Genomic DNA, 18405 nt, shown 5'->3' on the forward strand with positions numbered 1-18405 from the left:
TGTTTGTGTTATTATGTGTCAGGGGTGGAAACAGTTGGATTTTTAAATTGACCATAAGGGTGCCAGCGTTATGCAGCGTACACATGCTCAAACACGTTGAACCAACATTGACTCCACCCCAAGAAACTGCTACGGTTGCTGCTTTGTTTGACTGTGTGTGAAGTTGTTTGAACAATCATTTGACAGTTGACCGGTTGGACAAAATCAAACCGGTCGATGCTTGACTAACGAGGGGTGGAGTCAATGTTGGTGAAACTGTTTGACGTCGGGAAAATTTTCGGCCGGATTTTGGACCCCGTGTATTTGAAATAGGGCCGGGGTTTCGATTTTCCAGGTCTACATTTCGTCGATCCTGCCCCATTCAAATAACACGGGAGCATAAGGCGCCGTTCAAAAATTTCGTAACGCTGTATGGGGAGGGAGAGGGTCGGACCAAGTGTTACGAGGGAGAAATATCTTTATTCCTGCCCCTTTAAAAATACACGGGAACAAAATCAGTGAACAAGATTCCCGAGGTTTAAGATATAACACCACGAGTAAATTTTCCGACGGATTTTCATCTGGATTTTGGTCCTTGTGCATTTTAAATGGGGCCGGGATTTTGGTTTTACGTGTCCAAATTTCCGCAGACCAAATTCCCGAGTTGTGAGGCTACAATAGAGGTAATAAACTATCCAGCTTTCCACGCTCGGTAATGGCGGCTTGCTGCTGTGTAAAAATCAATCGGTCACTGTATTGCTTTTTGCATTGAAACTTTTCGTTTCGTCACTAAAATCATTGACACTTGTCTTCAGCGACTGCTTTCACGATAGAGCATTTGCACATTTTATTCACTCATACATCTATATTACTGTCAAAATGTGCATTTGACAATTAAATTTTCAGCTAAAAGCTCTATTTTTTTTTGACACCGGTGCACTCACACAACCAATCGACATCAGTTGTCAAAAAATCAGGAGTACAAACTTGACGACTATCCCCTTGTCGCCGAGTCTGGCGCTGAGTGCTCGGCGCGGAAACCCAAAGGTGGGAATAAAATTTTGGGGCTTATGCGCAATTCTGTTTGACACTAGCTGGAGGAAAGCTCACTGGCGTTCCTGGGTGAGGGGAAGGGAAAAAAGGCCTTTTCGCCAGTGAGTTTTCCTCCAGTTAGTGTCAACAAGTACAGTGACCGATTGATGTTTACACACCGACAAGCCGCCATCCAGCTTTCCACGCTCGGTAATGGCAGCTTGTCGGTGTGTAAAAATCAATCGGTTACTGTACTTTTTGACACTAACTGGAGGAAAACTCACTGGCGAAAAGGCCTTTTTTCCGTTCCCCTCACCCAGGAACGCCAGTGGGCTTTCCTCCAGCTAGTGTCAAACAGTACAGTGACCGATTGATTTTTACACACCGACAAGCCGCCATTACCAAGCGTGGAAAGCTGGATTACCGAGCGTGGAAGGCTGGATAGAGGGCGATTGTCGCTGGGGTTCCATTTGTTCTCGTTCAAAAGCATGTTGGGTACACAACTTTCAAAGCGTACTGATGTTTCCTTCGTTGAAATTTAGCGCCCTATCCTCGCCAGCCAAAGATGTTTCCCCATCAGTGACGACAGCGACAATCTTCCTCCATAGTTTATTACCTCTATTGAGGCTACCTTTAAGTTACTACTACTAAGCGTGTGGGTCACTTTGACATAATTTTGGGTAGATCCAGGTTAAGATAGCCTCACATCTCGGGAATTCGGTCCGCGGAATTTTCCCCACACGCTAAAGGCTACCTTACACCTCGGGAAAACTTTCCGCCGGATTTTGGTCCCCGTGTTATTTAAATGGGGCCTGGATTTTGATTTTCCGTGCTCAAATCCCGAAAACATCGCATATGTGAAAATATCACGCTTAGTTCAGTTCACCCAAATATGGGTGAACAGTACCCATAATCTCAAAAAAGTGCACATACCTATTTATGGGTGAAGTGCCATTCACCTATATTTGAGTACATGTGGTTTATGAAAATATTAGTAATGTTTACTTATTTGTGGGTACTCTATTATAGGTGAAAGTTACCTAAATTTGGGTGAAATTTTTTTGTTTTTGTTTTGAAAATCGTTTTGGATAAAATCTTAAAAATTCTATAAATATATTGCAAAATTTTTTTTTTGTCATATTACATATAAAGGAAAATATTTTATTTATCTATGTATTTAAATTTACATTTTCATAAAACAGTTTGATCCACATCTTCATCTTCTATGAAGCTGGATGATTGGCTACTGCTGTATTACCTGCAGCAGAACCTGAAAGCAGTAATCCCGGATGGCTCGGAACATCCTTCAGCAGAAGCTTCGTATATGGTGGAGGAGAGTCGATCGCAGCAAAAAGCAGCGGAGAACAAGTCTAGAGTGCTTTGAGAATAGGTCGTATGTGCAAAGAGAGTCTCTCTTTGCCTCCATTCTCTTTCGATTATTACAGATCTATAATAAAGTTTACTTCAAATTTCTTGGCAGATATCTAAAGATTATAGCTTTGTCTAGTGTTCTGAAGTGAAAATGTGGCAAAATATGCAAAACTAGCTTATGTACAAGCGAAAGAAAGCGTGAACGAAGAGAGCCTCTCTTTTGCACATACGACCTATTCTCAAAGCAATCTAGAAGTAAGCTGGCAATAAAAGCAACAACTATACTGATGAGGAGCTTTGGCGGCATGGCATTAAGTAACTGGTGGCAGCTTTCCAGGTGGTAACTGTGCCGGATGAACAGATATGTTGGTGTACCAATCAATTAAACGGTTGCCACTGATAGTAAAACAATCTGGAAAATATTAAAAGTCGCAATTAAATTTAAAATAATTCCTTTAAGCTATACAATTTTAACTAATAATTGAACCTACCTACCTGACTATCTGCGATCCGGAAATTATTTGAGTAGCATAGCAGCATTGGATAGCATTGAAACAAATTTGTTCCAGTTACAAAAAATAATCAGCATCACCTCCCGCGCTCACGTTCCGTTTTCCTATTACGTTTCCTGGATTTTTCCATCTTTATTGTACAGTTAATAAATTCAATTTGAGCTTTTAGCACCTGCCGGCCTTTCGATCCGTTGACGAGTTGGGTGTTGTCATTATTTTCACTCGCACAGTAGAGGTCCTTCGAATTATAGTTCGTGAGACATTCAATTTGGGACGTGTCGAATGGGATCTGCAATCGAGTCTGCAATCTTCTGAATATCTCGGGGCACACCGAGAACTCCCAATATCCAAACCGAAACGCTTGCTGATAGATTTCAACCGGTTTCCTTTTATGGACATATTGGGCCGCTCAGCGACTCGCAATTGTAAGCAGAAGTTCTCCGCCGGTGGATCAGGAATCAGTTTCCATTCTTGCTATCTGCTGTATGATCCTCGGTATAATCGATCACCGCCTGCGTGGAGGTCGATATAGAGCTGCTGATCGGAACATCGGAACTGCAAAAGAAAGTTTCAACCTTAAAGTTGTGTTTCGAAAGTCAACATTTGATTATCAGAATAGCAATCCCAATAAAAACATAAAAATAGTTACCTCACTGCTTCCGGAACTAAAATGGTTATAGACTTTGACACCAGAAAGGATAAATAAACTAAAAATAGGAAAAATTTAAAAACTTTCAATGATTGCGACGTGGGACGTGGTGGCCATCAGCTCGAATTTGTTTATGTTCAATTTTTCACCCAAATATGGGTAACAGTGATTACTCAAATATGGGTAAAATCGGTTTATTCAGAAAATCAGTAAAATTAACTGATTTTTTGGGTATGTTTTACTGATAATATTGGTATAATTGAATTTACCCATATTTGAGTGAATGAAGTACCTATAAATAGGTAAACCAAACTAAGCGTGCATGGGGAAAAAATCCGCGGACCAAATTCCCGAGGTGTAAGGCAGCCTTAACCTAGATCTACCCAAAATTATGTCAAAGTGACGCACACGCTTAGTTCAGTTCACCCAAATATGGGTGAACAGTACCCATAATCTCGAAAAAGTGCACATACCTATTTATGGGTGAAGTGCCATTCACCCATATTTGAGTACATGTGGTTTATGAAAATATTGGTAATGTTTACTTATTTGTGGGTACTCTATTATAGGTGAAATTTACCTAAATTTGGGTGAAATTTTTTTGTTTTTGTTTTGAAAATCGTTTTGGATAAAATCTTAAAAAATCTATAAATATATGGCAAAATTTTTTTTTGTCATATTACATATAAAGGAAAATATTTTATTTATCTATTGTATTTAAATTTACATTTTCATAAAACAGCTTGATCCACATCTTCATCTTTCATGAAGCTGGATGATTGGCTACTGCTGCATTACCTGCAGCAGAACCTGAAAGCAGTAATCCCGGATGGCTCGGAACATCCTTCAGCAGAAGCTTCGTATATGGTGGAGGAGAGTCGATCGCAGCAAAAGCAGCGGAGAACAAGTCTAGAGTGCTTTGAGAATAGGTCGTATGTGCAAAAGAGAGTCTCTCTTTGCCTCCATTCTCTTTCGATTATTACAGATCTATAATAAAGTTTACTTCAAATTTCTTGGCAGATATCTAAAGATTATAGCTTTGTCTAGTGTTATGAAATGAAAATGTGGCAAAATATGCAAAACTAGCTTATGTACAAGCGAAAGAGAGCGTGAACGAAGAGAGCCTCTCTTTTGCACATACGACCTATTCTCAAAGCAATCTAGAAGTAAGCTGACAATAAAAGCAACAACTTTACTGATGAGGAGCTTTGGCGGTATGGCATTCAGTAACTGGTGGCAGCTTTCCAGGTGGTAACTATGCCGGATGAACAGATATGTTGGTGTACCAATCAAATCAACGGTTGCCACTGATAGTAAAACAATCTGGAAAATATTAAAAGTCGCAATTAAATCTCATTAAATCTCAAATAATTCCTTTAAACTATACAATTTTTACTAATAATTGAACCTACCTACCAAGTTTGACTATCTGCAGTCCGGAAATTATTTGAGTAGCATAGCAGCATTGGATAGCATTGAAACAAATTTGTTCCAGTTACAAAAATGAATCAGCACCACCTCCCGCGCTCACGTTCCGTTTTCCTTTTCCTGGATTTTTCCATCTTTATTGTACAGTTGATAAATCCAATTTGAGCTTTTAGCACCTGCCGGCCTTTAGATCCGTCGATGAGTTGGGTGTCGTCGTTGTTTTCACTCGCATAGTAGAGATCCACCGAATTATAGTTCGTGAGACATTCAATTTAGGGCGTGTCTAATGGGATCTGCAATCTTCTTCATAACTCGGAGCATGCCCAGAACTTCCAAAAGCCAAACCGAAACGGTTGCTGAAGGATTTTCAACCGGTTTCCTTTATGGACATATTGGGCCGCTCAGCGACTCGCAATTGTAAGCAGAAGTTCTCTACCGATGGTTCAGGAATCAGTTTCCATTCCTGCTATCTGCTGTATAATCGTCGATCGGCGCCTGTGGTGCTGCTAATCGGAACATCGGAACTGGAAAACAAATTGCAACTTTAGTTGTGTTTCGAAAATCAATATTTATTATCAGAATATAGCAATCGCAATAAAAAACATAAAAATAGTTACCTCACTGCTTCCGGAACTAAAATGGTTATCGACTTTGACACCATAAAGGATAAATAAACTAAAAATAGGAAAAATTTAAAAACTTCCAATGATTGAGACGTGGTGGCCATCAGTTAAAATTTATTTATGTTCAATTTTTCACCCAAATATGGGTAACAGTGATTACTCAAATATGGGTAAAGTCGGTTTCTTCAGAAAATCAGTAAAATTAACTGATTTTTTGGGTATGTTTTACTGATAATATTGGTATAATTGAATTTACCCATATTTGAGTGAATGAAGTACCTATAAATAGGTAAACCAAACAAAGCGTGCAGATTCGGCAAAACCGTGGTTACTCTAAAGCAGACCCCACACGACGGAAAAAGTTTGACAAACTCTTGATTATTGAAGAAAAAGATTGATGGTGTGAGGGCGAACCCAAAATATTGAAGTAAATATTGAGGGAAATCAGAAAAGTTTGATATTCCTTTCAATATTTCCCCTCATCTCCCCCCGCAGTTTGCCCACAGGAGTCGATGACGGTTGAGTGTGTGCGTGTTTTGTGCGTTATACCGCTATTTGATTCGTATTAGTTCAAGAAAAAAATGAGTTTTTCTTCAGCTACGGCCATGCCGGCTAATCAGTGAAAATATTGAAGAAAAGTTTGATGAAAAGTTTGACGAAAAAAGTATTGTCAATATATGCCTCGTGTGGGGTCTGCTTAATATGGGTAAGGGTACCTTGACTCAAATCTGGGTAACCGTACAAGCGAAAAAATTTGGGTAACCGGTACCCAGCTCTTTTCGCTTCAGAAAATTATTATTATGTAAAAAATATTAAATAAAACAAAATCCCCACCGCATATCACTTGCCGGCTGTGCCGACAATACTCCGCCATGATAACTTCAACACTTCTTACCTGTTTCTTGCTGCATTCTATAAAAAATGCCATCATTTATTCTAGCATGCGACTTCGACGCCGGTCGACGCCATGTTGATACATCCGAAAATGTTTATGTCCCCAGTTACCCAGATTTCGGGTTCGTCTGACTCAGATCCATTTTGTTGACATACCCAGATTTTGACAACTGCTAATATCAGAAGAATCCGAGTACAAACGACCCAGCGACTGAGTTATTTCAGGTTAGCGTGCACGTATTTTTACCAGGGATCATAATTCTCACTCATTCTCACGAGCAGAGAATGCTCCCTCACGCTGATTTTCGCCGAGAAATCGGTTTGCGGGAAAAGAAAAAAGGTGTGATGAGAGATAACAATTTCTCCCTCACTACCAGTTCCGCGAAAAGTTGATTTGCTCGTTTTCTCACTCCTTTCTTCCTTTTCGTGCCATCACTAATTGCAAAACGAGTAGCATTTATGGAACAAAAAACCTATTTCCTACATGCAGTCAATGTGGTGGTATGGCTATAGTGACCGCATCCTATCGCAATTTTTGTTGATGTTCTAGGTTCGAATCCCGTTGCGGCCATAAAATTTTTGTAATTGCTTACCGAAAATTTTCGCGAAAAGTGAGTGAGGCGTAAAAGTGATGAAACGAAAAAAGGAATTCATCAAGTAGACAGCAAAAAGTTGTTGAATATTACATCGAAATCGCTGCAATCCGCTGAATCCATCGCTTGTTGAATATTACATTGTGCGATGTACTCGAGAGCATGCTGTGTAATAAGCAGAAACGATGTAATTTCTTTCGATGTAATAAATAAAACTACGTAAACGAAGCGATGTAAATTAATGTGATGTTGAACCGTCCGACGTATGTATGGGTTTCCCATATTGGTATTTTCGGTTTTTAATTATTACTTCATTTTTATTGATATTGCACATGTAGTAATATTTATTTATTCTTTTTTTTTTGTTATCTATTTCACAGTTCCTGAAGAAAATTTATTTTATGTTCACAGATCGGGTTATTCCAATACAGCAGATTTTTAGGTTGGATTTCACTGCCGGTGACCATCACTCACAGACCGGTGGCATTGCACGTCGATTTAATAGGAGCCGCTAGTATCAGTCCGTATGATTCGTTGCACTGTTCGGTCTATCCGCGGCAATTACCTGGGATGGCCGGGGGTTCGCGAGTAATCGTAAACACGGAAGCCGATCCGGTGAAATGGCATTGTGACATGTGAGCATCTTCTCACTTGAAACACGCAGATCACAGCACAAAAGTCGATGGTCTTTCAAATTTCAGATGCTAGAATACAAAAAAAAATTCAGTTGGGTTAGTTGATCGCTTCCAATTGATATTAAGATAATTTATTGAAGATAATTTATAGTATGTTTTGTTCCAAGAAAACATCCAGAACGCCATGTAAGATTTCTCAGAATTCATAAGATTTCTAGAGATGCTTGGAGGTACTATTAGGAGGATTTTCAAGGGAAGGATTTCCTGGAAGATTTTTTATATGAAATTATTTCAAAATGAAGTACATAGTTCGGAAGGTCGAATCCTTCCCGGATTCCGAAGGGAATCCCTCCCGAATTTCGAAGGGTATCCTTCCCAGATTTCGAAAGGAATCCTCACCGGATGCCGCAGAGAATCCTCCTCGGAAAGCCCCTAAAATAGAACGTGAAATTATTCTCTTGTAAAATAGAATTTCTTCGATTTCACAGTGGGATTTTATTCAACAACTGTCACAGGAATCACGAATGCGATGGCAGGAGTAAGTACATACTAACATTGCAACGTATGGTCAAATGGCAACAAACTTCCAAAAGACCTGTGTGCCGATTGAAATTTAATCAGCGGTGGTGTGATAGATCATTTTCAGGCAGCTGCGACGGCGTGGCGTCGTTAGCCATTGGTGATTGGCGGCGTGGGTTAGCGTAAAATAAATCCATGCAGCAAAAATTCTTCGAAAGTTCACCACAGCTCCTCTAAAGTTCCTCCTGAAGTTTCTCCAGAAATTCCTTCCGAAGTTCTTCCACCGGTTCCACCGGAAGATCCCCCAGTAATTTCTCCGGAAGTTCCTCCAGAAATTTATCAAGGAATTCGTCCGGAAGGTCAGCAATTCCCCTGTTATCCAGCAATTCCCTCCGAAGTTCTTCCGGCAATTTACTCCGAAGATCCGCCAGCAATTTTCGGGAAGTAATTCCTCCGGAAATTATTTCAGGAATTCCTCTACAAGTTCTTTCAGGACTTCCTCCGAAAGTCATTCAGAAGTTCCTCCGGAAGTTCTTTCAAGAATTCCTACAGAAGTTCGTCCATAAATTCCTCTGGAAGATCCTCCGAAAGTTCCTTCAGAATTCTTTCAGGGATTTCAGAAATTTCAGGAACAATTTTTTTCAGGAGTTCCTCCGGAACTTCTTTCAGACCCAAGTAACCAAAAGTTCTTTTAAGAGTACGTTTTTCGCTTAAGCAGCTCAGTGAAGCTGATTAAGCGAAAAACGTACTCTTAAAGGAGCTTTTGGTTACTTGGGGAAGTTCCTCCAGAAATTCCTCATCAAGTTTCTCCTGGAAGCCCTTCGCATTTTCCTCCAGAAGTTCTTTCAGGACTTCCTCCGGAAGCTCCTCCATGAATCCCTCCAGAAGTTCCTCCTAAAGTTCCTACAGGAACTCTTCTGTGAATTCCTACAAGAATTCCTTACCTTCAGAAGTCCCTCCAGAAATTCCTTCGGTATTTCTTTCAAGAATTCCTCCAAAAGTTCCTCCACCAATTCTCTCGGAAAATCGTCCAGCAATTCCTTCGTAAGTTCTTCCAGGAATTCCTCCAGAACTTCTTTCAGAAGTTCCTCCAGAAGTTCTTTCAGGAAATCGTCCGGATGTTCCTCCATGAATTTCTCCGAGAATTTCTTTGAAGGTTCGTCCAGCAATTCCTCCGAAAGTTCTTTCAGGACTTCCTCCAGAAGTTCTTTATGGAATTCCTCTGGAAGTTCCTTCAGGACGTATTCCAGAAATTACTCCGGAAGGTCTTTCATGAGTTCCTCCGGAAGTTCTTTCAGAAATTCACCAGAAGTTCCTTAAGGACTTTTTCCAGAAATTGATCCGAAAGCTCCTCCAGGCATTCCTCTCCAGTTTCTCCAGACATTCCTCCGGATGATCTTTCATAAGTTCCTCTGGAAGTTCTTTCAAGTTCCGCATGAAATTCCCTCGGAAATTCGTCCAGCAATTCCTCCGTAAGATCCAGTAATTTCTACAGAAATGCTTTCGGCGGAAGTTCCTTCATAAATCCTCCAGAAGTTCAGCCAGCAATTCCTCCAGAAGTTCTTTCAGGATTTCTTCCGAAAGTTCTTTCAGGACGTATTCCAGGTTTGTCTACAAATTCTATCGGAAGTTCTTCCAGGAATTCCTCCGGCAGTCCTTCGAGGAACTCATCCGGAAGTTCCTTTAGGACTTTCTCCGGAAGTTTCTCCATGAATTCCTCCAAGATTTTCTCGGAAATTTCCTCCAGGAATTACTTCGGAAGTTCCTCCAAGAATTCCTCTGGAATATCCCCTGAAGTTTTTTCTTGTGTTCCTCCGGAAGGAATCCACCAAAAGATCCTAAAGGATTTATTCCAGATATTCCTTCAAAGGATCATCCAGCAATTCCTTCGGAAGTTCTTTCAGAAATTCCTCCGGAAGTTCCTCCAGGAGTTCCCTCAAAAGTTCTTTCAGGAGTTCTTCCAGAAGTTTTTTTTTTCAGGAATCCATCCGGAAGTTCCTCCATGAATTAATTCAGAAGTTCCTTCGCAAGTTCTTTTATGAATTCCTCCGGAACTTCTTCAAAGAATTCCTCCGGAAGTTCCTTCAGGAATTTCTCTGAAAGTTCCTCCAGGAATTCCTCCAGAAGTTCTTTCAAGAATTCCTCCAGGAATTTCTTCGGAAGGTCTTTCATGAGCTCGCCCGGAAGTTCTCTCAGAAATTCAACAGAAGTTCGCTAAGGACTTCTTCCAAAAATTCCTCCAGGAATTCCTCCGGAAGTTTCTCCAGGAATTCCTCCGTGAATTCCCTCTCTTTCAGTTTCCCCAAAAGTCCCTCCATGAATTCCTCCGGAAACTCCTGCAGGAATTCTCCAGAATTTCGTCCAGGATATCCTTCGGAAGTACGTTCAGCAATTCCTCCGGAAGCTTTTCCGGGAATTCCTCCAAAAGTTCTTTCAAGGTTCTTCCAGAAGCTCTTTAATGATTTCGTCCGGAAGTTTCTATATGAATTCCTGCAGAAGTTCCTCCAGGAATTCCTTCGGAAGATTGTCCAGCAATTCCTTCGGAAGTTCCTCCAGGAGTCCCTCCGAAAGTTCTTCCAAAAGTTTTTTTTTTCAGGAATCCATCCGGAAGTTCCTCCATGATTTCGTCCAGAAGTTCCTCCGTAAGTTCTTTCAGGAATTCCCCCAGAACTTCTTTAAGGAATTCGGCGGAAGTTTCTCCAAAAATTCCTCCAGGAATTCCTCCGGTAGTTATTTCAGGAACTCATCCGGAAGTTCCTCCATGATTTTCTCCGAAAGTTCCTCCATGAATTCCTTCGGAAGTTCCTACAAGAATTCCTCCAGAATTACTCCCGAAAATTTTTTCCTGTGGTTTCTGGAAGATCTTTTAGGAATTCACCAGAAGTTCCTTAAGGACTTACTTCAGATATTCCTCCGGAAATCCCTCCATGAATTCCTCCGGAAGCTCCTGCAGGAATTCCTCCAGAAATTCTTTCAGGAATTCTCCAAAATTTCGTCCAGGAATTATTTCGGAAGTCCGTTCAGCAATTCCTCCGAAAGTTCTTCCGGGAATTCCTTCAAAAGTTCTTTCAAGGTTCTTCCAGAAGCTCTTTAAGGAATTCGTCCAGTAGTTTCTATATGAATTCCTCCAGAAGTTCCTTCAGGAATTTCTTCGGATTTATTTTTTATCTTTATTAATGTTTTTTTTTTAATCTATAGATTAAGTTCAACACCGAATTCCTTCGGAAGTTCTTTCAGGAATTTCTTCGAAAGTTCCTCCAGGAGTGTCCCCGGAAGTTCTTTCAGGAATTCCTCCATGAATTCGTCCAGAAATTCTCCCCCAAGTTCCTAAGGCAATTCCTCAGAAAGTTTTTTCACGAATTTCTTCAGAAATACTTTCAAGACTTTCTCCGGAAGTTGCTCCATGAATTCTTCCGGAAGCACCTCCAGTAATTTCTCTGAAAGATCCTTCGAAAGTTCTTTTTCTCCCGCAGTTCCTTCAAGTTTCTCCAGGAATACCTTTGGAAGTTCCTCCAGAAATTTCTCCGCAAGTTGCTTCAGGAATTTTCCTCCGGAGGTCTCTCCAGGAATTCCTCTGGAAGGTTCTTCAGGAGTTCATTGGAAGTTCCTTCAGAAATTCCTCTGGAAGTTCTTTATGGAATTCCTACGGAAGTTCCTCCAGGAATTCCTTCGGAAGTTTATCCATTAATTCCTCTGCAAAGTCCTTCGGGAATTCACCAGAAAGTCCCTCCAGGAAATCCCTCTGAATTTTTAACGGGCTTAGTTTTTCCAGGAATTCCTCTGGAAATTCCTCAAAGGATCTCCGGAAGTTCCTCCTATTTCCAGGGGGGCTTGGGGAATGCCACAAGAAAATTTCTGAAATAGCTTGTAGTGAAGTTTATGAACACCAACAGATTGTTTGAAGTTATACCGGAGGAAAACCTGAAGGAGCTTCCAGAGGAACTTCCGAAATGATTCCTGGAGGAATTTTCAAGGGAATTCTCGAAGTAACTTACGGAAGAATTCCCGGTCGAACATTCGGAAGATATCCTGAAGAAAATTCAGGGGAAATTTTGAGGAGTTTCCAGATAAATTCCTGAAGACCAAACGGAAGAATTCTTAGAGAAGCTACCGGAGAAATTCTTGGATGAGTAAGGAGGAATTTTAGGAAAACTTCCGGAAGAACTACTGAAAGAATTTTGGGAGAAATTCCTGGAAGAGCCTTCGGAAGTATTCCTGGAGTAACTTCCGGAGAAATTTCTGAAGGACCTCCCAAAGGAATTCTAGAAGGAACTTCCGGATTAGTTTCTTTAGGAATTTAAGGAGGAATTCCTGAAGGAACTTTTAAAGGCATTTCTAGAAGAACATTTCTGAGGAATTACTGGGCAGACATCCGGGTGGAATTCCTGGAGGAACTTCAAGAGAAATTCCCGGAAGAACTTCCGGAGTGTTTTCTGGAGAAACTTTCGAAGGAATTCCTAGAGGAACTTTCGGAGGAATTCCTGGAGGAACTTTCGGAGGAATTCCTGGAGGATCCAATTCCTTGAGAAACTTTCGGAGGAATTCTCGAACGAACTTCCGGAGGAAATTTTGAAGGAATTTCCGGAGGAAGTTTTGAAGGAATTTTCGGAGGAAGTTTTGATGGAATTTCAGGAAAAAATCCTGGAGGAACTTCCGGAGGAACTCCTGGAGGAACTTCCGGAGGAACTCCTGGAGGAACTTTCGGAGGAATTCATGGAGGAACTTCCGGAGGAATTCCTGGAGGAACTTCCGGAGGAATACCTGGAGGAACTTTCGGAGGAATTCCTGGAGGAACTTTCGGAGGAATTCCTGGAGGAACTTTCGGAGGTATTCCTGGAGGAACTTCCGGAGGTATTCCTGGAGGAACTTCCGGAGGAATTCCTAGAGGAACTTCCGGAGGAATTCCTGGAGGAACTTCCGGAGGAATTCCTGGAGGAACTTCCGGAGGAATTCCTGGAGGAACTTCCGGAGGAATTCCTGGAGGAACTTCCGGAGGAATTCCTGGAGGAACTTCCGAGGAATTCCTGGAGGAACTTCCGGAGGAATTCCTGGAGGAACTTCCGGAGGAATTCCTGGAGGAACTTCCGGAGGAATTCCTGGAGGAACTTCCGGAGGAATTCCTGGAGGAACTTCCGGAGGAATTCCTGGAGGAACTTCCGGAGGAATTCCTGGAGGAACTTCTGGAGGAATTCCTGGAGGAACTTCCGGAGGAATTCCAGGAGGAACTTCCGGAGGAATTCCTGGAGGAACTTCCGGAGGAATTCCTGGAGGAACTTCCGGAGGAATTCCTGGAGGAACTTCCGGAGGAATTCCTGAAGAGACTTGCGGTGGACTTCCTGGAGGAACTTCCGGTGGAATTCCTGGAGGAACTTCCGGAGGAATTCCTGGAGGAAGTTCGCGAGGAATTCGTGGAGGAACTTCGGAGGAATTCCTGGAGGAACTTCCGGAGGAATTCCTGGAGGAACTTCCGGAGGAATTCCTGGAGGAACTTCCGGAGGAATTCCTGGAGGAACTTCCGGAGGAATTCCTGGAGGAACTTCCGGAGGAATTCCTGGAGGAACTTCCGGAGGAATTCCTGGAGGAACTTCCGGAGGAATTCCTGGAGGAACTTCCGGAGGAATTCCTGGAGGAACTTCCGGAGGAATTCCTGGAGGAACTTCCGGAGGAATTCCTGGAGGAACTTCCGGAGGAATTCCTGGAGGAACTTCCGGAGGAATTCCTGGAGGAACTTCCGGAGGAATTCCTGGAGGAACTTCGGAGGAATTCCTGGAGGAACTTCCGGAGGAATTCCTGGAGGAACTTCCGGAGGAATTCCTGGAGGAACTTCCGGAGGAATTCCTGGAGGAACTTCCGGAGGAATTCCTGGAGGAACTTCCGGAGGAATTCCTGGAGGAACTTCCGGAGGAATTCCTGGAGGAACTTCCGGAGGAATTCCTGGAGGAACTTCCGGAGGAATTCCTGGAGGAACTTCCGGAGGAATTCCTGGAGGAACTTCTGGAGGAATTCCTGGAGGAACTTCCGGAGGAATTCCTGGAGGAACTTCCGGAGGAATTCCTGGAGGAACTTCCGGAGGAATTCCTGGAGGAACTTCTGGAGGAATTCCAGGAGGAACTTCCGGAGGAATTCCTGGAGGAACTTCCGGAGGAATTCCTGGAGGGACTTTCGCAGGAACTCATGGAGGTACTTCTGGCGGAATTCCTGGAGGAACTTCCACAGGAAATCCTGGAGGAGGAACTTCGGAGGAATTCCTGGAGGAGGAACTTCCGGTGGAATTCCTGGAGGAACTTCCGGAGGAATTCCTGGAGGAACTTCGGAGGAATTCCTGGAGGAACTTCCGGAGGAATTCCTGGAGGAACTTCCGGAGGAATTCCTGGAGGAACTTCCGGAGGAATTCCTGGAGGAACTTCCGGAGGAATTCCTGGAGGAACTTCCGGAGGAATTCCTGGAGGCATTTTCGAGAGAATGCCTGAAAGCACTTCCGGAGGAATTACTGAAAGCACTTTCGGAGGAATTGAAAGCACTTCCGGAGGAATTTCTGGAGGCACTTCCGGAGGAATTCCTGAAAGAACTTCTGGAGAAATTCCTGGAGGAACTTTCGGAGAAGTCCTGGAGGAACTTCCGGAGGAAGTCCTGAGGAATTCGGAGGAAGTCCTGGAGGAACTTCAGGAGGAATTCCTGGAGGAACTTCCGGAGGAATTCCTGGAGGAACTTCCGGATGAATTTCTGGAGGATCTTCCGGAAGATTTCCTGGAAGAACTTCTGGAGGAACTTCCGGAGGAATTCCTGGAGGAACTTCCGGAGGAATTCCTGGAGGAACTTCCGGAGGAATTCCTGGAGGAACTTCCGGAGGAATTCCTGGAGGAACTTCCGGAGGAATTCCTGGAGGAACTTCCGGAGGAATTCCTGGAGGAACTTCCGGAGGAATTCCTGGAGGAACTTCCGGAGGAATTCCTGGAGGAACTCCCGGAGGAATTCCTGGAGGAACTCCCGGAGGAATTCCTGGAGGAACTTCCGGAGGAATTCCTAAGAGGAACTTCTGGAGGAATTCCTAAGAGGAACTTCCGGAGGAATTCCTTAAGAGGAACTTCCGGAGGAATTCCTTAAGAGGAACTTCCGGAGGAATTCCTTTGAGGAACTTTCGGAGGAATTACTTCGAGGAACGTCCGGAGGAGTTCCTTAGAGGAACTTCTGGAGGAATTCCTTAGAGGAACTTCCGGAGGAATTCCTTAGAGGAACTTCCGGAGGAATTCCTTAGAGGAACTTCCGGAGGAATTCCTTAGAGGAACTTCCGGAGGAATTCCTTAGAGGAACTTCCGGAGGAATTCCTTAGAGGAACTTCCGGAGGAATTCCTTAGAGGAACTTCCGGAGGAATTCCTTAGAGGAACTTCCGGAGGAATTCCTTAGAGGAACTTCCGGAGGAATTCCTTAGAGGATTTTCCGGAGGAATTCCTTAGAGGAACTTTCGAAGGAATTGCTTTGAGGAACTTTCGGAGGAATTACTTTGAGGAACTTCCGGAGGAAATCCTTCCAGGAACTTACGGAGGAAATCCTTATAGGAACTTCCGGAAGCATTCTTAGAGGAACTTCCGGAGGAATTCCTGGAGGAACTTCCGGAGGAATTCCTGGAGGAACTTCCGGAGGAATTCCTGGAGGAACTTCCGGAGGAATTCCTGGAGGAACTTCCGGAGGAATTCCTGGAGGAACTTCCGGAGGAATTCCTGGAGGAACTTCCGGAGGAATTCCTGGAGGAACTTCCGGAGGAATTCCTGGAGGAACTTCCGGAGGAAGTCCTGGAGGAACTTCCGGAGGAATTCCTGGAGGAACTTCCGGAGGAATTCCTGGAGGAACTTCCGGAGGAATTCCTGGAGGAGCTTCGGAGGAATTCCTTTGATGAACTTCCGGAGGAATTCCTTAGAGGAACTTCGGAGGAATTCCTGGAGGAACTTCCGGAGGAATTCCTTAGAGGAACATCCGGAGGAATTCCTTAGAGGAAATTCCGGAGGCGTTACTTTGAGGAACTTCGGAGGGATTGCTTTGAGAAACTTCCGGAGGAATTCCTTAGAGGAACTTCCGGAGGAATTCATAGAGGAACTTCCGGAGGAATTCCTTAGAGGAACTTCCGGAGGAATTCCTTAGAGGAACTTCCGGAGGAATTCCTTAGAGGAACTTCCGGAGGAATTCCTTAGAGGAACTTCCGGAGGAATTCCTTAGAGGAACTTCCGGAGGAATTCCTTAGAGGAACTTCCGGAGGAATTCCTTAGAGGAACTTCCGGAGGAATTCCTTAGAGGAACTTCCGGAGGAACTTTCGAAGGAGTTCACGAACGAACTTTCGGAGAAAGTTTTGAAGGAATTTCCGGAGGAAGTTTTGATGAAATTTCCGGAGGAACTTCCGGAAAAAATCCTGTAGGAGCTTTTAGAGGAATTCCTGAAGGAACTTTCGAAGGAATCTCTGGAGGATTCCCTAGAAGAATTTCCGGAGGAATTCCTGGAAGAACCTCCGAAGGAATTCCTGGAAGATCTTCCGGAGTATTGCTTGGACGAACTTTCGGAGGAACTTTCGAAGCAATTACTGGAGGAACTTTCGAAGGAATTTCTGGAGGAACTTCCGGAGCAATTCCTGCAGAAACTTTCGGTGTAATTCCTGCAGGAACTTCCAGGGGAATTCTTGGAGGAACTTCCAGAGCAATTCCTTAAGAAATTTCTAGAGGAACTCCTGTTGCAACTTCCAGCAGAATTCCTGGAGAAACTTCCGGATGAATTCTTGGAAGAAATTCCGAAGGACTTCTTAAAGGGACTTCCAGGAATATCCAGTTCGAGCGATTGCTAGAACATTAGAAAGATAGGGGCAATATGAACATACGGGGCAATATAAGCCACCCTCATTTTGAGCTTATTGACAAGTTTTAACATGTAAAAGTTTTATGATCTTTAAGAGGAAGCTCCACATATGCATCAACGTGAAAACCGCATTAAAAATCAATTCAAGCATGAAAATACACTTGAAAATGTAAATTTTCGCTGCATAGGCAAAATTATTATAAGATTTCAAGTTTATAAATAAGGTTTTGACACAAAACTGATTAAAATACACCACAATCAAAAGATGTATTAAAATTTAATATTGTGCACACATGTTTATATTGATACAAATCTGAATTTATCATAAAACTTTTTTTTTCCCAAACCAGTCTCTATGGGGCAATATGGGCATACCTGCATAGAACAAGATATCTGGCCTTAAAATGCGAACTAGTTCAAATTTCAGTAGTCAAATACAAGAATATTATCATATATGTAAGATTCATTACGGAAAAAATTACAACAGCGCATTACTGCGATAGAAACATAAAAAATGACCATTGACCAATTGAAATGTGGCTGTTCAAACGGTGAAGAGTGGCAAATCAGTTCAGTCCGCTGTTGTGCAGTTTTTTTCATTTAAATTGGTATGGAATACTCACAACTGTTGTAGGAATATCATATTCTTCCATATTACGATACTTTTTTCGCCTAAATAAACGTTTTGGATGGGTGGTCAATACTGCCCCAAATGGTGGCTCATATTGCCCCGTATAGTCGGGAACACACATTGAAATCAATACATTTTCAAAAGTGCATTCCAACAATTTCCGAACGCATTTTTCGTCATTCATCGACGTAATATGAAAGGTAAAATTCTCTAGTACAAGTCAACTACATTTGAACGGTGTTTTTTTGAGTTTTTCAACGCTTTTCGGAACGATTTCCTTAGGTGGCCCATATTGCCCCGATCACCCCTACAAAGTAAGAGAATGCAATTCCAAACCGCTTCCTATTGAGATTCTTAACTAAAATCTTCTGCGGGTCTTGCTGTGATTCCGATACTTACTTTGATTCCGAACGGAATCTAATACTTTGATTCCGATAGGAATCCTTCAACGATTCTGAAATAAATTTTCCTCATGTTACGAACGAAAACCACTGGTGAAAACAAAATTCTCAAAATTTTGAAATTCTGACAAGAACCTTTGATTCCGTTTGATATATATTTCGAAAGGGAATCCTTCTATGTTTCTGTTATTTTTTAAATGAAATTCTCGAGATTCTAAACGGTATCCTTCTGACATTCCTTTCGGAACCCTAGTGAGATTTCGAACAGCATCCTTGTGGGATTCCGAACAAAAGCTTT

General features: G+C 42.5%; 1 protein-coding gene across 1 annotated transcript in view; it reads right to left on the reverse strand.

Moving 5' to 3' along the window:
- Positions 1 to 18405, reverse strand: part of LOC134226820 (mRNA (2'-O-methyladenosine-N(6)-)-methyltransferase) — a 51818-nt gene that overhangs the window by 26721 nt on the left and 6692 nt on the right. The window lies entirely within an intron of this gene.

This window comes from Armigeres subalbatus, chromosome 3 (genome assembly GCF_024139115.2).
Source record: "Armigeres subalbatus isolate Guangzhou_Male chromosome 3, GZ_Asu_2, whole genome shotgun sequence".
NCBI lineage: Eukaryota > Metazoa > Arthropoda > Insecta > Diptera > Culicidae > Armigeres > Armigeres subalbatus.